This window comes from Nylanderia fulva, unplaced genomic scaffold, assembly GCF_048542155.1.
Source record: "Nylanderia fulva isolate GAGA-0341 unplaced genomic scaffold, ASM4854215v1 Scaffold19, whole genome shotgun sequence".
Lineage (NCBI taxonomy): Eukaryota > Metazoa > Arthropoda > Insecta > Hymenoptera > Formicidae > Nylanderia > Nylanderia fulva.
The window spans coordinates 2,327,630-2,341,255 of NW_028190161.1; the positions used below are offsets into that span (position 1 = coordinate 2,327,630).

General features: G+C 33.9%; 1 protein-coding gene across 5 annotated transcripts in view; it reads left to right on the top strand.

Moving 5' to 3' along the window:
• The window catches only part of KaiR1D (Kainate-type ionotropic glutamate receptor subunit 1D), a 412,954-nt gene that overhangs the window by 210,088 nt on the left and 189,240 nt on the right, over positions 1 to 13,626 (top strand). The gene's annotated exons all lie outside the window — the stretch shown is intronic.

Genomic DNA, 13,626 nt, shown 5'->3' on the forward strand with positions numbered 1-13,626 from the left:
CAATCGTCTAAGCGAGCCTATATACCCGCGGCATACCTGCATAGTGGGACTCGGACAGACGCTAAAGTGCTCCCAGTGGGCTTTGATTCACGACTAGTATCGTGGCAAAATTGGCCAGACATCGCCATTAATTTGAGCGATCGAGTGTCGATCGTGCGGTCCTCGCCACCTGTTTGCCCGCAGCACCCTTTATTTCAGCAAGTGTACCTTTTAATCTTTCTCTGCGATCACGTCAAGTGAAGCTTCATTCGGAACTGTAGTTACATTCATTTATGACGCACATGACTTGGGTTAAAATGTAAGAGTAAATGATTATCTTGTAACACGATATTATTCGAAACAGAATTACGAGATGCGAATATTGATTTATTGCATGCATGTATGGTGAGGAAAAAAAAGAAATTTATATCAAATAAAATAAATTATTTGAGAAAAAGAGAAAGAAAAGTATTCGTCCGTAAATGTATATGTTGCAAATTTTGTTTGTAAAAATGATTTGATCTTTCATAAAAGAGCTTATTCTTTTAATATTTGTAAACTTGAGTTACAAAGGTCTTATTTATATCAATGTACAATATAACGCAAGAAAGGATGATACGCATGATTTCTTGATATATGTATTCCCATAATGCAGTATGATAGTTGCAGTGACGGATCGGGCGCTTTAATGCGACGATACATGGTGTTTCGCGCGCTATGAACTGTGCCTTGCATGAATGTTGCAGCGATAAATCGTGCGTTCGGGAGTCGTCACGTTCGCACTAGAGATGAATGTTATGACAACGTCGTGGAATTTCATGGCACTGAAGTGCTTCGTCGAGGGAAATACGTGCTTTGCGCGAAATTTTGCAACAGATGCGAATTATTCACGTTTTTCACTTTTGATGGCAGTAATCTTTAAAATACTAAGTGATGACTTCTCTCCGGAGATCTACAAGCAATCTTTAAGATATTAAATATTGAAATATATTTTCTTTACGAATGATAGATCAAAAAGCATTTTTATTTCACTAATTAAAATAAATATATTAATGTAGGGCAATTAATAATTCTCTATACGTAATTACGAAACAAAAATAATTAAATTGCATATATATATATATATATATATATATATATATATATATGTATATGTATACATAATGCTAATTAATATTTTTAAATTCTGCTTCTTGTATGTTTTTTGTATTTCACGAACATTCAAATTATTTAAAATGTTAGAAAATGGAACACGTGAATTACACAATGCAGAAGATATTAATTTATTAATATATTATTTCGAATATTACTACATTATATATATAATTATTATATTATTACATTTTATATAATCAATTTCTCTATTAATGTTAATACCATTAATTTTTTAATTGCGCATATATTAATAGGAAATCTGGCATAATGATCAATAGCAATGCATTAAAATAATTTTCCCGATATTAATTTAATTTTCAATCGTAGATGCCTTTAAATGAAAATACACGACAATTATATTTCTTTTCGTAAAAATATCTACCTTGGTAAAAACCCATTCTCTTTTCACTCAACCACCATTCTTCAAACCGAGAGCTATAATTACGAAAATGCATTACCTACGATAAAATCTCCGCATCTCCGGTATGGTCGACAATACGCGAGCACCACATAATTTCTCCCGTCAATAAACCGAGTCCTGTCCTCGATATACGAGCTCCGTTGCATATCGACGAATAAGAACATATTGGACATTCGGCTTCGACGATCTATATAGTCTGCGTTCGCCGCAACCAAAAATGAAAAATCTGTCGACGTGCAAGGAAAAGCTTTAACTTCATCGGGGAGAAAGAGATAGGAGAACGAAAGACTGATAGACAGATAGAAAGATTTATTCTGCTCTGAAATTAAATCTTTTCTAAAGATAATGGGATATTGTAAAAAAAAAAAAACTGACAGTTTATATAATGTAACTGTAACATAACAGAATATTGCCAATCAGAAAGCTAAATTTCAATACTAATATAGAATTATGTGAATATATATGTAACGTAAAAAACTTGAAAATTTGACACTAAAATTTTAAATAATTGTTTCCAATCATCTAATTCGCGAGAGAATTCAAAACAATTTTGCTTATGATTTTATATGCCACGTGTTCTAATATATATGTATCATGTATTTTATTTCTTTATAAATGTTCTGTATATTATATGAAACATAAGATTAAAAATACGAATTGTAAAATTGATAAAACCAGAATAAAATCTCTCAATTCTAGTGAAATTTATTTTAAAAATAAGGCGATGGCTATATACATGTACAAATGCTTGAAATCATGTTGGATATGCATCTAGCATGTCCATTGTAATCTAAAAAACAAATTTTTCATTTATATGAGAGAGAAACTACATACGCACATTTCATTCATTAATATTAAATATGGGATGAGACATTCCGAAGCTCATGAAATGTTCGTCATTGTTCGTATATTTTTTTTCATATGCGATGCTCGCGAGAAAAGAGATTACCCAGTACTCGGATTTATGTCGGTAAATAATTTATGTAAATCTACACTGCACCCAGCTGAATAGCCGATCTCTCGTGCATTTCTCTCTTCACATTGGATGAAAGGTCGGGAGAGCTCGAAAGCGCATTCTATCGACTCTTCATGTCGAAAAGAGTGAGAGAGAGAGAGAGAGAGGGAGAGAGAGAGAGAGAGAGAGAGAGAGAGAGAGAGAGAGACGGCGAGAAATCGGTAAAGCTGCAAACAAGTGGACGAACGTGCAACGCGTAGAAAGAGAGTTCTCTTTACGGTTGTATTCACCGTTTCGCCCTTAAATTCTGTTCCTATCCTCAAACTCTTCTCGATACCGCAAGCGACACACCGCAAATGTTGACCTGTGCACGTGCTTTCGAAATGTTCACGGATTTGTACACCCATCTCTAGAATAATTATAGCACGTGAAGCAATTATATCTCATGCTTCTCGCGTATGGCTCTTTCTTATTGTTCTATTTCTCCGGCAAAACGTATTCACAAACTTGCTGTATCTTCTATCTCGTATCTTAAATGAATTTCCTAGTGTCAAGCTTATACCTATATATATGTTAAGCACGTATATTACAAACTCAAAGCTATTAAGGCGGAATTTTATGAATAGCGGAAGAAGTAGATCCGGAACGTATAAATAAAAAATTATTATTTGCTTGTCTCCTCATTTTAAGTTTCTTTTAATACGATTCATTACATATAAATAATTACTTCTATTCATAAAATAATATTATGCAACAACTTGTATAGGTCTTCACTGTTCTATAATATTTTATACAGAACTTTGGATGCAATTCAAAACGTGGTTTGCTCAACTTTTGGGAATGAGTTATTGCATAGCAATTGTATAAAATCGGTGTATAAGATTATGTCTCTCGTTCGCAGTTTTACACGTTAAAACTTTCAGGGCAATATATGTCCAGAATATTTCTATGTGCCTACATCGCTTCTCGTAAAGTTCTATAGCAGATGCACCGTATGAAGATTGGCGAACCGTGGATAAGAGAAAACGTGCCAAAAATATTCATACTATCAATATATATCAAATACATTTCAACACTTCTGAAAAAATTAAAAATTTCTTCTAACACAAACTTTGTTCAATATATATTAGAAATGTATCTTATTATATTTGACAGTCTCAATCCTGATTAATTCATTTTTTACACATTTACTACAAATATGGAGGAATACCGCGGTTTCTTCAAGTCCATTTTCAAGGACCTATCAAAGTATTATATGAGATAATAGCCGAACGTGTCCGACACGCGATTTAACCGAAGAGATTGAATGCTTTTCAGATCTGCTTGCTCGGGACAGCTTACACTATCAGTTGCGACATGCCGTCCGTGTTTCGGGCGTGACCAAAACGGATCGAGGTTCCATGTTACGTGAGGCGAGATGCAGTGCGTGCAACGTGCGTGCACTTACGACATCCTCTTACTAGCCACCTGCAAGCTGTATTTACTCCGTTTACAGGCCGCCCGTGTATGTTTCGGCGCATTGTTAGTACACACCTATAGTAGTGCTACGCTGTTGTTACCAATAGGCCGATTGCATTCGTGACATTGTCGAAGTGAGCAGAGCGCGATGCATGTAGGTCGCCATGCTCGCTGTTTCGATTCCCGACGTTGCGGCTGATCCGCGAAGTGCTCTACATCCAACGAGCCCCGAGACGGCGCTTTACTCGACAAGATTATGACTTAATCGAGTTGATACGCGCAACACTTTATGTTCTTTCATACGCCGGTATGAAACATACGTGTATTTCCCCATTTGACTCTATTCTGGCTCGTAGAATTTGCACTTAACAAAATTGAGTACATAAAACGGTAATACAGTAAGAGCTCCGTATTCGCGAGGCGGGATTGCGTTTTGCAAAATTGCCACACATTTCAAAACTGCAAATATAAAGAAGAATATTAAATGGAAAAATTAAGAAATATATGTCATATGAAAAAAAATATATTATATTTCCTTTTTTTATTTAAATAAGAATTAATTATATACCTCATTTTTATTTAGAATTGTAATTTATATGAAAACTAAAAATGTTTTATATTATTTATTATTTTATTATTTGCGAATTTTAAATGCAATTGCAAATGTAAACGTATAAATTACAAATTCTAAAATCGCAAATATATGAAATAAAGAATACGCAAATATGGAAGTTCTCTACCGTATTATATGCAAACAACAATGCATTCTCTGCAGATAAATCCGCCTTAGAGGATCGTGAATAAATCCGGAATTAGTAAACGATATCAGTCAGGGAATGCGGACGTTTACTCTCACGGCAGTACAAAACGAGAATTCGACTATCTTCCCGCGGACTATCTCAAATTGCAAGATTTCCTGGTCGAAATTGCTGACGGTTAGATAAATTTATCGCGGAGTGCGAATCGTTCGCCCATCTCCCATGTTCGTCGCTCAATTCATCTCACTCCGATTTACCTCTCTCTGCGAAGGAAGTGTGCAGCCTCAGAACGTGATCTTATCGATGGTTCTCAACGAACATTTCCATTGTTTTGCGATTGTCAACGAGACAGTATCTTGTTTCCTTCGTAACTCTTAACATGCATTAAATTATCATTAAAAAAAAACTATTACATAATTATATTTTTTTTATATACATAGCTACAAATTCTGTAATGCGTGTAATTAAAATGTTACAAAATATCCTTGCAGGATATCGATTAAGAGGAGATGTTTAGAGAGAATTATTACGTCACGTACGCGAGATACAGCATTGCCGGTAACATAAGTCATTTAATTTCACGATGGAATTAAACGTCACGCGATATTTCAAGTTTCTTGCATTTCCTCGTATATTCTCTTCATGTACAAATTCTTTGATCAATTTGTAGTTTATTCTTCCTAAAAACTTTGATTAATTACTTTATTGTCTCGCAACTGTGTTTGCAATCTCAAATATCTTTGTATTTTCTCTTTCAATTTATACGATTCGAATGCAATATTTTTTTCTCATATTTTAAATATGTGTGTGTTTGTTAAATGTAGTCATGAAATTCCTAATTTTATTTGCCTAATATGCGACACACGATCGATCGGCGTGGAAATTGAAGAATTCTATTTAGCTGCAAATACGCTAAGAGAATGCGAGCTTACTCCCCTATTTCCGGTTTGCTCGTCCGGTGTAGACGTGAGATGGCGCGTGCATGAGATCTATAACTCGAATACGATGGAATTCGGCGCATTCCGATAATGCACGGCCAATCGATCAGAAGTTAATCGTTGGAGGGAGGAAACGGGGAGACAATCGAAAAACGTCACGTTCAGCGGGGATGGTATAAATGTCATTATGGAATGGTTTATTTGGAGATGACAGGAAGGGGCAAAAATCACGTATGACGAATCTGTCGATCTGTTCGAATAAACGAGTCGCGTACCAAATATCTCGCGTGCACTTTTTTTTTAGCAAAAATAAAAAAATAAAAAATTTGAAAGTCATTTCCACATATATCCAGATTCTATATCGTCCACTCGCGGTTGTGTACGTTGTATAAAATCTATGATTTTTCATTAAACTTCGCGTGTATAAACAGCGCGTAGTTTATTCACTAGGCAGAGTAAAAGTGCCCTGAGCTCAATTTCACGTCAAATTGATTTAAATATAGTATCAAAGCTGCGAATGGAGTCACAAAATATATAAACACGATAATAAAAGGACACATGACCTTAATTTGCGAGAATGAAATTGTAAACCAAACTTTTTGCAGAATTAATTTAAATATAATATTTGTGCATTTTATAAAAACTCGCGTGAATTTGTTAGCAAATTGGAACTGAAAATATATTTGTTCTTAATAATTTTGGCATTGCAAAATGGCAATGCGTATGTGCATAGACAAATACTTAAACGCGAAATATTCAAATGTGGTATATTTCAGCACGTTCGGCCAGCTGATATCCATAAAAGCTTTTTACAGTCAATCCAATGTAAAGTTTGCGAAAACGTAGAGCAAATTTGTTCAGCTAAATATAGTAATATTTTTTAAAATTAAATGCTCTTATCTTTTAACAATGTTACAATAAATATTTAACACTATACATTTAATCTTATATCGAATTATTTCTTTCATATGATAGAAAATTCTTTCAACGTTATCATATTTATTGCGAACAATTGTATAAGTTCGATAAAAGTTCGGTAGAAAAAAGTTTTAAAGTATAATTTATGCAAATCAGCGTATTGCAAAATACGTCCATTTTATTTCTTTTCATTATTAATTCAACATATCTCGACGTGAATTTCATATTAGAAAGATATCGAAAGATATCATTATACCGAAGGGTGAGATGTCGGACACACGGTGAAAAGTGCGATGAGATGCTGACCACGTAGCAAACATCCCGGTTCTTGAAGGATTTCGGTCAGCTCAAGCATAGGATTATCTTTAAAGAAAGAATCTATCGTTGGTGCACGGTCGATTGATCGAACATCCGCAAAAGAAGAAGACGGGAGGTGCACAAATTGCCGGGTCGTAGCACAAATTGCCGGAACTAACTCCAACTTCCGCTGCTACTTTACTGACATCATAAGTTCGCGAACAACGTCGTCATTCAAAATTTTAAAGCAATTTTATATTCATCTCATTATATGCGCATTATATGATCGCGCCCCAAAATATCTTGATGGCGTATCGCTCAGGAAATTATAAATGGTCCAAAAGTAAATGCGTTCTTGAAGCGAAGTAACGTATACAATATATGATATCTGTCATGTCGCTTTGAGATATTGATATTTATGATCTGAAATGATATTTCGTGATTCAAAAATAAAGAAGAGACAAATGCTCTATGTACGTGTAACATTTTTGTTTATTTTTAGAAACAGAATGAAATTAAGAATTCTGATTTGACTACTGATTGCGAGATTTCAATTTCAAGAATGCGTTGTCTGATTAGAGAAGATGTTTTGATAAAGAAATATTTTTTAAACGAAATTGTTTTTAAATGATGTGTAAATTTTTGTCAATTGCCGATTTTTGCCAGATTTGCTGATGTTTTACGTACATAAATTAAACTCTTGGGATTACCGACCCTGCGCGATGAAAATACTTTCGAACATCTCTACCTCTCGAATGTCTTCTTTAATATTTTATTATGCTGAAAGTTTTATGAGATGACAAAAACTTGTTTCCTTAGAGGACCGGAAATTATTTATTTGTGTATATATATATATATATATATATATATATATATATAGTTTACTTAGTTAGAAAATACATAATAATCTTGTTTATGTAATATGTTTCCTATTAATCTTTTCTGTTTCTTTAAAGATTACTTTAAATTTTAATTTGAATTAATACTCAGATGACAACAATAAATAATTATTAATTTTCAAATAATTTTAAAATCAATTTTTCAAAATAGAGATATCATCGATCTATCTTTTAATTAATTAAATATTTCCTATACACATATCACCACACAATTTAAAACAGGTATTATCACCGAGAAATATGTTAATTATATATTCAAACCAGAATTCTAAATTTTTATCACGGGAGACAAATTTTAATAAATCCTTTAGATTCGAGAAAACATTTTTTTTTGTAAAAACAAAGCTAGTTAACGAAAGTGATGAAACTGGTTTCGAGATGACTCGATATTTCACACGAGATCGTAGATTCCAAGATGACTATTTCGTGCTCTCTGTTGGAGCAACCATCTCCATCAAAAAATTCATTCCACGTCATCGACGACGCCGGCAGACGACGTCGCCTTTTATTGCGGAAGGCGATCCGAATTTCCGAGGGATCCGCAGCTGCGGCGCGCTGCTGCTCTCGAAAGAAGTTCATGCGAACGATCCAGCTGCTCGCGACAGCTCGTCGCTGCCGAAGCTCTCCGTGATACCGGATGCGCAAGTTTTTTTTCCCCCTTATATCGCCCTAAACCCTGGTAATTCGATCCCCTTGTCTATTTGTTTGTTCCCTAGTGACGACTTTTACCATCAATCGACACCGTTCGCGCCCTTACGCGCGCCATGCAATCGAGAAGAATAACTTCGGACGCTTTATTATCCCGGCATTCTCCCTAGCGCCAATGTTTTCGCGAGACGAGATTGATTTTCGAACCAGTCAGCATCCCATAGTCATGACTTACTTCGCATTCACCCTCCGTTTACGACGAACTCTGGCATGTGAGTCTATACTTGATTCTATATATGCAATCATATTAGGATTCGATATATGTATAAGTGTTTATCTAACGAATCAAATATATTAGAGGATAAAGACGTATCATATTCGAGGAGATAAGCTAAGAGATATGTATGTAAGGAATACATTGTGTGTTCTATATATTGTTCTATATATTATTCTATATATTTATAATTCTATATATTATTCTATATAATATTCTATATATTTATATAATTATTCTATATATTTATAATTATTTATATTTATTTTATCTTCTCTTTTTCCCTCTTTGTCTCCTGCTGCTCTCGGAATTTCAATTTATAATTGCAATAATCTGATTTAATTGCGCGTAGATTATTCATCCAGATCATTGAATGAACATTTAAAAAGTATATCAATATAATCGCGATATTATCTAATATAGAATTTATGTACGTTTCATCGCCGATTTTGCATGTCAAAGCTTTACATAAATCGAATACAAAGCAAATGCCATGTTATTGCGAAATGATACAGCCTTCTGCTGATTAACGAAAGAAGCAGCGCGATTAATATGCATGCCGATGGCTTAATGCGGCTTTGTCGCGATGCTCCCTGCGGCGGCGTGCAACCGGGAATGGAAAATGAACAAAGTTTATCTCGGCGTGGATGAAAACGAGCGAATGAAAAACGGCTGAAGTTTGGATACGGCGCCGCCGAGTTCCGGCAGTTAAATAGCTCGTGAGTCTCTCGGAAGAAACAGCGAGCAGTAAGAATCCCGGGTACGATTTATTTATTAAAAGCGTTGGAATTGAGCGCAAAGTAGAAAATCGTGGGAGAAAGAAAGAGGGAATATGACGATGAAAAGCCGAGGGCAAGTGAGAAATAATCATAAAAAGAGAATTGCGCAAAAGCATTTGTCTTTAAATTATTGCAGAATACAATAGTAGAATGCAGTTTGTGTCTGCTTGTGTGTGTATTATAAAAGCGCATTAATTAACGTAGCCAATAGAAATGTAATTCAGCAAGCAATAAAATTTTTGGCGTATTTTTTTTTCGTATTAATATCACAAAAGCAGAAATTAATCACTATGCGTATAAAGGATAAAATCTCTTTAAATTTAAATAGATATAAAAATATTTAGTTTAGATATAAAAATATTAGTTCTTTTATCTCGCTATTAATTAATATGAATTTTTGAAACAATATTTTTTGATAAATTATTTTGTAGCATTTAATGCATTATTGCTATTTTTTTAACAATTGAAAAAATTTAGTAATTAAATTGATGCATAAAAATTTTATATTTTATCGTTTATTTACGATATGTAGAGTAAAATAAAACTGTTATTTGATATCACTTTTTATTATATCAATTTATAATAGTTAATTATAAGTAATATATATGTTATTTTTTGAGAGAGAATTATTCTGTATCGATAACATGTATATTGATATGTTATTGATTTCTTGAGTAAAAAAATTGTTATAATTCTATTGTAAATAAATCCCAAACAGTGCGACAAAATGTATCGGACAAGCTTTAGTACAGTTGCATAACTTTACACAAAGTTTTTCTCATAATAAATGAAGAAGGTTAGATTAGCGCGTTATTTACACCGTCTACCGTACTCACGGGAACAAAAAGGGTGTCGAGCCCGATTCAGGGCTGGAAATTTATCTGGTTGTAGAATGGCGATGAAAGGTAGGTTCGGGGTGGGTGCTAGTGTTTGGGAAACCCGGCCATTTTCTAGGGATGAAGTAGGGTTGGAAATGTGTGCGCGCGAGATTGCGCCATGTGTGAGATGGTATCTCTTCGCATCTGGTCGTCGGATTTTTACTCGTCTCCGCTTGCTTATAAGCAAATCACTTGAGTCTGAGAAAAATGGTGATATTTAGAAAGAAAAATTTTTTTTACACTATAATACTTACTTAATAAATCAAGAAATGAATAAAATCTTGTTTGATTTATCTTTCGAAAGGCTTTCCGTTCAAGGAGCTTGAAACTCTTCGATTTCGATTTATATGTCTCTCTTTTTTATTTTCTATACACGTTTCTTGCACTTTTTTCATGAACATTTTTTGAAAAATATTTATTGTTATTAATGGTCAGTGAATAAATATAAGAGTAATGTAAAATTTAAGCACGAAACTATCAAATATACAATTTAAAAAAATATTGATATAGAAATCTTTGTGCAATCATATGGGAACTGGAAAAGATATACAATTCTTTCTATAATAGTGACCTACATTCAAGAATGTGCTTTTACTTCGCGCGTAAATATGTATGTTTGCTAATATTAAATTACGAAACTCTTACATTAATATTCATTTATTTTATATGGAAGTGCAACTGAATATTTACCCACATGCAGAAATAAAATTAATAAAATTTAACATCAAAGTGTTAATATGCACAAGATGTTTCTTCTAATTAATTATATGTGTCTAATTAATTAAATTTTGTTTTGGTTATAGAAGTTAATTTTTTCTAGTCAATTTAACTTGATCTAATCAAATTTAATATCAAATATCTTTTCTACTTGATCCTCGAATTAAAACTTTTATGATAGAGGCTTCAGTGTAAATGGAGGATAAAATAAAATTTTTTATAATCTTTAATCTCAATTCATGAGGTGTCAAATTGTGTGATTAAAAATTACCAGAGTGCTTTGACATATTCGTCGAGGAAAAAATCAACCGTATATAAATTTATCAAAGGACTGATAGATTCTTTGGAAACGTGTCTGACAAAGAACACATCTTACATTACTATCGATATCGTTTGTGTCGTGATTTGACCGAAGATTGGGTCTTGTCGATGCGACATGCAAATGCATCGCCAAGTTATAATGCACGAGCCTCTCGTATGCGAATGAGGGGATTATCAAAGAGCGCAAATCGAACTTCGCGCCTAATTTATGGATTCTGCAAACCGTGCACAGTTATCGGCTTATCGAGGGGGTGGAGCGAAGCGAATAGGAGAACCAAGTGCGAAATTATTCAAGAACGACAGATCGAATTTCGTCGTGCATACATAAGCAGTAGATTGGATTTCAAGATTTCATCCGCCGCAATTATAATTTCAACAAGGCAACTCGAAAGGTACAATGCGCAAACTTTCTCCGACTGTTTCGATATTTTCTTGAGCAGAGTAATGCATTTCAGATTGCTACAAAGCGTTTCGTTAGTCTACTAATGATATAATAAATAATGAGAGACCGGTATCAATCGATTGCATTGAAAATTGCAGTATATATATTTTATCCTGTTTGAATATTATAATATTGTATATTATTAATTGTAAAGAGATAAATTCTCTATGTATTGTTATATATATTTTCCATACAATGTTCTAATTGTTAAAAAGATGTAATAAAAATAACAATCGTAAGATTTCTAAAACTGAAAGCTGAAATCACTATTACAAAGTATGTGCATATTGTGCATGATTAATGTCAAATCATGTCTATTTTATGGATTAATTGTACGTGATAAATTGACATCTCTTTCTTTCTTACACTGTCACATTTCTTCTTCTCTAACGCCATTCAAAAGTACGATAACGTCGTTATCGTTATGTGTTGAAAATATAACGAAGCGTGAAAAAATGGTGACAAGAGAGTTCGTTTCTGGATTAATCCCGAGATTAACCTCAGGTGGGAATACCGGGCGTCGTTATGTGCCAAAGAGAAGACTACACGGGGGATTGAACGTCCGGACTAATCTCGTTCGAAATTAAGCTGCTTATCTTTCCTTGATATAGTGCATGTATCCAGCCTCTTAGTAGACTCTTAGCGAGAGAAATTCCGGCTCCGTCTTTACGAAGGTATAAAGGATTTGTGTATAATGCGCTCAGGAATTTACCGGCATAACTTCACGTTACGTTGGGCGCGTTGAAAAACGCCATCGTAGGGGTGCTTTGCATGTATTAATTTGTCATTAATAGGATTATACGATGCGCGAGAAAGAGACACACGTTGCGTAAGAGACTACACACATCACACCCTACGTTCGCTCTTTGCAGGATTTTATTCGAGTTGCAGTAATCCACGAATTTATGCGACGTCATATGTGCGCGGATGATAAGTATACCGTTGTCCGACTTTGACTAAACTGATTTTGACTAAATCCACAGCGGTCTGTATCTACATTACATGTTTAACGAGATCCATCCAATTTTTAGTTTCTTTAAATTAAGATTTGGAGAAGAGTATATCAAATCGATTAAAATTATTTAGATTGTCAATTAAATAGCAAAAAATTCTACTGCAATAAAAAAACAGTGCATTACACAAGTTAAAAAAAAATTAAGTATTTACTATATGTATATCTAATTTTTGACGCATTTTGACGTTTTGTTCTGCGTATTCATCTCGCTATTGTGCTTACGTAATTACTGGGTTTTACGTTGTAGCACAAATTTGTACGAGCGCGTCCCGACGCAGCATCCCAATTCGGCGTTTCATTAGGAGACTAAAGAATCTTCTGCTTACTGTCACTGATCCTTGATATGGAATTCGTGAGAAGCTTGCGAATCGGATTACTGGCTGCTTGTTGCGCAAGCACAAGTTGAGATAATTGGGTACATTGAAAAACCTCGAAAGTATATTTTTCTCCGAAGATTGTTTCTAAGGGTTGCGAAAAGGAAGCTAATCTCACGTCCTTTAAGATTAATTTCACTTCCAAGATCACGATCCGGCAGAAAGATTAATGGATGTTGTATTCTGTTGAAGAAATAAATCACAGGTCGAAACTTCTATCGGAATCCACTTTTTCAAAACAATCTACAAAATAGCAAGATTTTCTTCTTCTTCAATAATAGCGATAGAATTAAATGATTACTTTATAATAGTGAGAGAGAGAAAGCGTCTATGCAGATACATACATACATGTTAATAATATACCATATCTTCACGATTCAAAATTGTGGTAGATTGTTGA